This window comes from Sapajus apella, unplaced genomic scaffold, assembly GCF_009761245.1.
Source record: "Sapajus apella isolate SASKATOON/1434 unplaced genomic scaffold, GSC_monkey_1.0 scaffold1380, whole genome shotgun sequence".
NCBI lineage: Eukaryota > Metazoa > Chordata > Mammalia > Primates > Cebidae > Sapajus > Sapajus apella.
Genome location: NW_022438306.1, coordinates 2,041 through 10,748, shown reverse-complemented (window position 1 = coordinate 10,748; position 8,708 = coordinate 2,041). Strand labels below are relative to the sequence as shown.

The window sequence follows — 8,708 nt, the reverse complement described above, 5'->3', positions numbered from 1 at the left end:
CAGTGGCTCATGCCTGTGATGCAAGCACTCTGGGAGGCCAAGGCGGGCAGATCACCTGAGGTCAGGAGTTTGAAATCAGCCTAGCCAACATGGTGAAACTGACTCTATTAAAAATAAAAAAAAATTAGCCAGTCATGGTGGTTCGCTCCTGCATTCCCAGCTCCTGCAGAGGCTAAGATGGGAGAATCACTTGAACCCAGAGGTTGCAGTGAGCCAAGATTGTGCCACTGCACTCCAGCCTGGGTGACAGAGTGAGACTCTGTTTTAAAAAAAAAAAAACATAAATAAAAACAAAGTGCATAATTCCCACTTGGCAGTATACTGCAAATCAAGATCTTTTTAAATGTTAATATACTTTGAACTAGCAATTCCATTCCTAGAAAGTTATTCTAAGAATATAAGCACATGAAAATAAAGTGTTGGCCAAGCATGGTCCCTCACACCTGTAATCCCCAGCACTTTGGGAGGCCGAGGTGGGTGGAACACCTGAGGTCAGGAGGTCACGACCAGCCTGACCAACATGGTGAAACCCTGTCTCTACTAAAAATACAAAAATTAGCCGAGTGAGGTGGCACACGCTTGTAATCCCAGCTACTCAGGAGGCTGAGGCAGGAGAAGGGACCCGGGAGGCAGAGGTTGCAGTGAGCTGAGATTTTGCCACTGCAATCCAGTCTGGCGACAGAGACTCCATCTCAAAAATTAAAAATAAAAAATAAATAAAGTGGTGTTAAATTAGAAAACCACCCACATATCTAACAATAGGGAATTGGTACAATAAATGAAGACAGCTCCATATAATATAATGCAATATAATCATTTTTTAAAATTAATAATTGGATATTAGATTGAAAGTATGTATAAGCCTCACATGGTGGCTCATGCCTGTAATCCCAGCACTTTGGGAGGCCGAGGTGGGCATATCACAGGAGGTGGGGGGGTTTTGAGACCAGCCTGATCATCATGGAGAAACCCCATCTCTACTAAAAATACAAAATTAGTGGGACGTGGTGGCACATGCCTGTAACCCCAGCTACTGGGGAAGCTGAGGCAGGAGAATCACTTGAACCTGGGAGGCAGAGGTTGTGATGAGCCGAGATCGCGCCATTGCACTCCAGCCTGGACAACGAGTGAAACTCCATCTCAAAAAAAAAAAAAAAAAAAAAAGTTTTGTATCAATTTTAAATGTACTAAAGGTGCGAATTTATCATGGTTATGTAAGAGAATATCCTAGATCTCAAAAAATATGCCCTCCTGTTGGTAGGAATGTAAATTAGTACAGCCATTATGGAAAACAGTATGGAGGTTCCTCAAGAAATTAAAAATAGAACTACTCACATGATCCAGCAATTCCACTTCTGAGAATGTACCTGAAGGAAATGATATCAGTACGTTGAAGATTTATCTGCACTCCCACGTTCATTGCAACGTCATTCACAATAGCCAAGATATTGAAAAAACCTAAGTGGATTTACAGATAAAGAAAATGCATTGGCCAGGTGCAGTGGCTCACTCCTATACTCCCAACGCTTTGGGAGGCCAAGGCGGGCAGATCACGAGGTCCAGAGATCAAGACCACCCTGGCCAACATGGTGAAACCCCATCTCTACTAAAATACAAAAAAATTAGCCAGGTGTAATGGCACCCCCCTGTAGTCTCAGCTACTCAGGAGGCTGAGGCAGGGGAATTGCTTGAACCTGGTAGAGGTTGCAGTGAGCCAAGATCATGCCACTGCACTCCAGCCCCGGCAACAAGAGTGAAGCTGCACCTCAAAAAAAAAAAAAAAAAAAAAGAATACTTCCAGGCTGGAGTACAATGATGCAGTCTCGACTCACTGCAACCTCCACCTCCCAGGTTCAAATGATTCTCCTGCCTCAGCCTCCTGAGTAGCTGGAACTACAGGTGCATGCCACCACACCTGGTTAATTTTTATATTTGTAGTAGAGATGAGGTTTCACTATGTTGGCCAGGCTGATCTTGAACTCCTGACCTCATGATACACCCGCCTCGGCATCCCAAAGTGCTGGGATTACAAGAGAGAGCCACCATGCCCAGACAAAACAAAAGTTTTCAAACCCTAACCAATGGGTCATCTTCATATAATAAAATTTGAATATAATTTTTTAAAAAAGAAATATATCCTGAAAGATTTAAAGATAAAAGGTCATGATGCATGTAACTTACCCTCAAAAACTCCAAGGAAAAATGTGGATATATACATATAGATACAGGGAGATAACATGTAGATTATGACACAAACGAAGTGAAATGTGATCTCCAGGTGAATCTGGGTCAAGGGTATACAGTTGTACTTTGTGCCATCTTTATTCTTGTAACTTTTCTGTAATATTGAAATAATTTCTAAACAAAAAGCTTTTTAAAGTATTAGGGTTTGGAATTTCCTTTGAAATACATCAACAAGTAAGACAGAATAATAGATGAACTTAGGAATGATAAATGGATAGATATGGTAAAAATGTTATAATCTATGTTCAATGTTTTTTTTTTTTTTTTTCCGAGACAGAGTCTCACTCTGTTGCCCAAGCTGGAGTGCAGTGGCACAATCTAGACTCACCGGAACCTCCGCCTCCCAGGTTCAAGCAGTTTTTGTGCCTCAGCCTCCGTAGTAGGTGGGATTACAGGCATGCGCCACCATGCGCAGCTAATTTTTGTAATTTTAGTAGAGATGGGCTTTCACTATGTTGGCCAGGCTATTCTCAAACTCCTGACCTCAAATGATTTGCCCACCTTGGCCTCCCAAGGTGCTGGGATTACAGGCATGAGCCACCATGCCCAGCCTATGTTCAAATTTTTTTATAATAAAATGGTGTGGGGCAGAGGGGAGAACAAGGCAAAACAATATGACGTGTCATGGAAAAATATCACCAAATCAGGAAGTCTGTTGTTTTAGAAGCCACTGGAAGGGGCTTTATGCCCACCTTCCTGTTCCTACTGTTTCCTGGTATTTCCTCCCAGCTACTCTGGAGGCTGAGGCAGGAGATTCGCTTGAACCCAGGAGGCAGAGGTTGCAGTGAGCCAAGATGGCGCCATTGCACCAAATAAATTTATCTTATATTTAACAAAATTTAGAATGTGTTTGCAACTGTGTGCTAGTTTTTAGAATGAATCAAGAATGAACAAATGTTGATTCTTGCGCTTAATTTTTCTGGAAAATTACATGATTTAAGATATAGTATCATTCATTTTACATCTGACTCATGGTAGAGTCAAAAAGAGGGTCTAAAAATATTTAGACTTCTTTGTTTTCTTCTCAAAGGCCTCTTTAATCCTTTGGTAGTCAAATCACTCATTTTTTTTGGTGCCTCTGTTTTCCTTTTATTCATATCCCTTTCGATGTAGCTAGTCCTCAGCTAATTGACCAAAAGTTGTAAAGTAATTATCCCATTTACCATGTTATTCATCATTCTGGATATTTTTGTGGGATATCTCATAGAAAAAAATAAGCCATTTTATGATGTTGCATCATTCAGAAAATGATTTCAGTGGTTGGGTGTTGTGGCTTATGCCTGTAATCCTAGCACTTTGGGAGGCTGAGGTGGGCGGATCACTTGAGGTCAGGAGTTTAAGACCAGCCTGGCCAACATGGTGAAACCCTATCTCTACTAAAAATACCAATATTAGCGGGATGTAGCACCTGTAATGCCAGTTACTTTAGGAGGCTGAGGCTGGAGAATCGCTCAAACTGGGAGGCGGAAGTTGCGGTGAGCCGAGATTGCGCCATTGCACTCCAGGCTGGGCGACAGCAAGACTCAGTCTCAAAAAAATAAAAAAATGGTTTACAGCGAGGTGTGGTGGTTCACGCCTGTAATCTTAGCACTTTGGGAGGTTAAGGTGGGCAAATCACTTGAGTCCAAGAGTTTAAGACCAGCCTGGGCAACATGGCAAAATCCTGTCTCTACTATAAATACAAAATTTAGCTGGGCGTGGTGATGTATGCCTGTAATCCCAGCTACTCAGAAGGCTAAAGGAGGAGAATCACTTGAGCCTAAGAGGCAGAGTTTGCAGTGAGCCAATATTGCACCACTGCACTCCAGCCTGAACAACACAGTAAGACTCAGTCTCAAAATATATATGGCTAAAAAATGTTGGCCGAGCATGGTGGCTCACACCTGTAATCCAACACTTTGGAAGGCTGAGGTGGACTAATCAGTTGAGGTCAGGAGTTTGACAGCAGCCTGGCCAACATGGTGAAACCCCCATCTCCACTAAAAACACAAAAATTAGCTGGGCGTGGTGGTGCCTGCCTGTCGTCTCAGCTACTCTATTCACAAAGCTGAGGCAGGAGAAGGCTGAGGCAGGAGAAGTACTTGAACCCAAGAGGCAGAGGTTGCAGTGAGCTGAGATTGCGCCACTGCACTCCAACCTGGGCAACAGAGCAAGACTACATCTCAAAAGTAAACAAAAATAAGTAAAAATAAAAAATACAGCCAGGTGTGGTAGCTCACGCCTGTAATCCCAGCACTTTGGAAGACCAAGGCAGGCAGATCACCTGAGATTGGGAGTTTGAGACCACCCTGGCCAACATGGTGAAACCCCATCTCTACTAAAAATAAAAAATTAGCTGGGTGTGGTGGCACACACCTGTAGTTCCAGCCACTCGGGAGACTGAGGCAGGAGAATCACTTGAACCTATGAGGCGGAGGTCGCAGTGAGCAGAGACTGCACCACTGCACTCCAGCCTGGGCAACAGAGTGAGACTTCATCTTAAAAAAAAATACAAAACTCTAAAGATCATCTGAGCCTTTAGTAAATCACAATCTTTTTGCTGGTTGAGGGTTGCCTTGATGTTGAGGGCCTTGCTCTGGTTTACACTTTGACTTAGGGGAATGTTGTGGTTGGTTTGATCTATTCAGACCGCCAAGCTTTCTCTTTTTTTTTTTTTTTTTTTTTTTACACGATGGAGTCTTGCTCTGCTGCTGAGACTGGAGTGTAGTGGCTCAAGCTCAGCTAACTGCAACCTCCACCTCCCAGGTTCAAGCGATTCTCCTGCCTCATTACCCAGAGCAACTGGGATTACAGGCGCCCACCACCATGCCCAGCTAATTTTTGTATTTTTAACAGAGACAGTGTTTCACCATGTTGGCTATGCTGGTCTCGAACCCCTGACTTCAAGTGATCCACCCACCTCAGCCTCCCAAAGTGCTCGGATTATAGGAATGAGCCACCCTACCTGGCCTTTTTTTTTTTTTTTTCGAGATGGAGTCTTGCTCTGTTGTCAAGGCTGGAGTGCAATGGCACAGTCTCAGCTCACTGCAACCTCTGCTTCCTGGGTTCAAGTGATTCTCATGCCTCAGCCTCCCAAGTAGCTGAGAATATAGGCACACCATGGTGCCTGGCTAATTTCTGCATTTTAAATAAAGACAGGGTTTCACCATGTTGGCCAGGCTGGTCTCGAACTCCTGGCCTCAACTGATCAGCCACCTCAGGCTTTCAAAGTGCTGGGATTACAGGCATGAGCCACTGTTCCCGGCCGCCACAAAACTTTAATTTGTTAAAAAAGAAATAAAGCGAAGCACCATAAGATGGAACGGGAGCAGTGGCTCATCCCTGTAATCCCAGCACTTGGGGAGACCGAGGTGGGCAGATCACAAGGTCAGGAATTTGTGACCAGCCTGGCCAGCACAGTGAAACCCCATCTCTACTAAAAATACAAAAATTAGCTGGGCATGGTGGCTTGCCTGTAGTTCCAGCTACTCAGGAAGCTGAGGCAGGAGAATTGCTTGAACCCGGGAGGTGGAGGTTGCAGTGAGCCGAGATAACGCCACTGCACTCCAGCCTGGGCAACAAAGCAAGACTCTGACTCAAAAAAAAAAAAAGATGTATTTTAATATATAAATGAGGCACAACTACCACTGAAATAACATAGTCGGACATTTGCACATGTAGTTCTGAACAAATCAATTTAGCTACATTCCAGGAAAATTCAGGGTACATTTACGGTAATCATTACACTGCTCACAAAGATTTCCAGTTCTGCTTTTCCTAGGCAGAAGTAGGTCTAAACTTCCCAACTCCCTAGAAATTAAACGTGGCCATGTGATTCGCATTCACCAATGAAATGTGCATAAGTGACCTTTGTCATTCAAGGCTGGTGCAGGTAATGTTTATGCAAAACTCCGAACAGGGTCCTGAGAGACTACTATGAGTTGGGCAGAATACTCACCCCATCTACATTGACATGTAGCATGATGGGAAACCAACTTTTAGGTTAAGCCATTGAGATTTGGGGGTTACTTGTTACTGAAGGTTACTTGTAACCTTGCCTGATAAATATTGAAACTGTTCCCTGCAAAAAGAGTTTATGTTTTTCTGCAAAATAAAATTCGGTTCCAGGCTCTGATCATTATCCAGTAGCATTGGAAAGTCATGAAGGATTCAGGACAATTCTGTTATTCTAGACTATTTTCATCCCTGTCTACCCACACCCAGTAAACAGTAGAAGGATGCCCTCAATCTTTATACAACTCAAACACCAACTCCACAAATTCCCAAAACACTCCCAGATGAACTGGCCTTCAGGGACCAGACATATCACAAAAACTAGTGCAGTGGGCTGGACGAAGACAGGTCCAGGGAGCAGCGGGACTTCTAAAGAAGCAACACAGTTCACTCCCCATAGTTTGGTGTCATCAGGGAATATACCAAGAATTACCAAATCTTCTAGTGATTCCAGGGAAAGCTAAAATGCAGATTCTATGTAGAATCTTTTGATTTCTAAATATTGGCAACAACTTTTAAAGATTTTTAACTGTTCTGGGAACCAAACAAAACAGTTCTGCTGGTTTGGTGTGGCTCATGTTGTCTCACTTTGCAAAGTGTTAAGTGCTAGAGAAATTTTTGTGATTTTTTGAGACAGGGTCCCACTTTGTTGCCCGGGCTGGAGTGTGGTGGCCATGATCTCCACTCACTGTAGGCTCGACCTCCCGGGCTCAAGCAAACCTCCCACCCTCAGCTCCCCCGAGGAGCTGGGAGTACAGCTGCCCCGCCACCGGGCCCAGGTAATTATTATTATTATTATTGGTATTTTAGTAGATATGGGGTTTCAATATGTTGGCCAAGCTGGTCTGAACTCTTGGTGTCAAGTGATCCACCTGCCTCAGCCTTCCAAAGTGCTGAGATTAAAGGCGTGCGCTACCCCACACAGCCAAAAAAAAAAAACCCTTTTTTTTTTTTTTTTTTTTTTGAGACGGTCTCTGTCGCCAGGCTGGAGTGCAATAGCCTGATCTTGGCTCACTGCAACCTCCGCCTCCCAGGTTCAAGCGATTCTCCTGCTTTAGCCTCCCCAGTAGCTGGGACTACAGGCACGCACCACCATGCCCAGCTAATTTTTTGTATTTTTAGTAGAGACGGGGTTTCACCATGTTGGCCAGGATGGTCTCGATCTCTCGACCTCGTGATCCGCCTGCCTCGGCCTCCCAAGGTATTAGGATTACAGGCGTGCGCCACCGCGCCTGGTCAAAATTTTACCTTGTATTTAGTCAAATTCTCTTCTTTTCCAAATGAAGAAACAGATTGAATAACTCTGTCCAAGTGTATAGTGACTTACCCAGGCCACATAGTTGTATACGATAGTGATGACAATCGCTAATGTGGTCCTTACCTCTCGTTTGTGTGTGTGGGGGGAGGGGAGGAGAGAGAGAGAGGGGAGGAGGGTGGGGGTGAGAGAGACAGAGAGAGAGAGAGAGAGAGAGAGAGAGAGAGAGACACACACACACACACACACACACACACACACACAGACAGACACACGGAGTTTCGCTCTTGTTGCCCAGCCTTGAGTGCAATGGCCGGATGTTGTCTCACCGCAACCTCCGCCTCCCGGGTTCAAGCGATTTTGGGAGTGTGCCTCAGCCTCCCAAAGTCCTGGGATTACAGGGGTGAGCCACCGCGCCCGGCTGCAAATCTTACTTAATAATGAAGTCGGCTTTTTGTTATCCCACTTAACTAATTAATAGGAGAGGCCAGCTCTGATTTCCAATCCACTATGGTGCACTCTTTCCTGCCAAGCCGTCGTAGTCGTTCCATTAAAAAAAAAATTCCTGCTTTCCTGCCTCGCCTGTGCGTTTCCTTGGTCGCCCTTTCAGGGCATGTCCTGATAAGTGCCACAGAAAAATGACGAAGTGGAAAAGACAGAACATAAAATGAAAATTTAAGAGGAAATGGTGTCACAAGGAAAACGAAGGCCAGGGGACCCCGTGAAGCGCCAGGCAGGGTGCACAACGGTCCTGGGAGAAAGTTCGAGAAGAACTTCCCGCGAACAGGTCCCGCCGGCGGCCGGGAACACATGCACTTCTTATGCTATGATTTGGACTTTCCCGAACCTTTTGTAGCGGAACGAAGGCTTAGCGGTGAGGAGTCGAATCTGGCAAACCGAAGAGAAAGGAGGTGCCCAGCCGTGGCCGTCCGCCCGCTGGTTCACGTGACACGGCCAAGATGGCCGACCGGGAAGGAGGCTGCAATGTGGGTTTGGAGCCAGAGCCCCGGCCGCAGCCGCAGCCGGGGCCCAGGTCAGAGCTCGAGGCCGAAGAAGAGTTCGAAGTTGTGGACCGAAGCCACCTGCCCTGTCCGGGCGACCTGCGAACGCAACGAAGCGGCGGGAGTCGGAGAGCTGATCCGCGCCCATCCTGACCCTGGCCCGCAGGGCCACGGGGAACCTCTCGGCGAGCTGCGGGAGCGCGCTGCGCGCGGCC

At 45.6% G+C, this 8,708-nt stretch overlaps 1 long non-coding RNA gene across 1 annotated transcript; it reads right to left on the bottom strand.

Moving 5' to 3' along the window:
- Positions 1–2,541: 2,541 nt before the first annotated feature.
- Positions 2,542–7,069, bottom strand: LOC116546774. The gene is made up of 3 exons (XR_004266832.1): positions 6,923–7,069; positions 5,144–5,149; positions 2,542–2,562 (listed from the first exon to the last, which is right to left on the bottom strand). It is a non-coding gene; the product is annotated as an uncharacterized LOC116546774 (long non-coding RNA).
- Between the last annotated feature and the right edge of the window lie 1,639 nt (positions 7,070–8,708).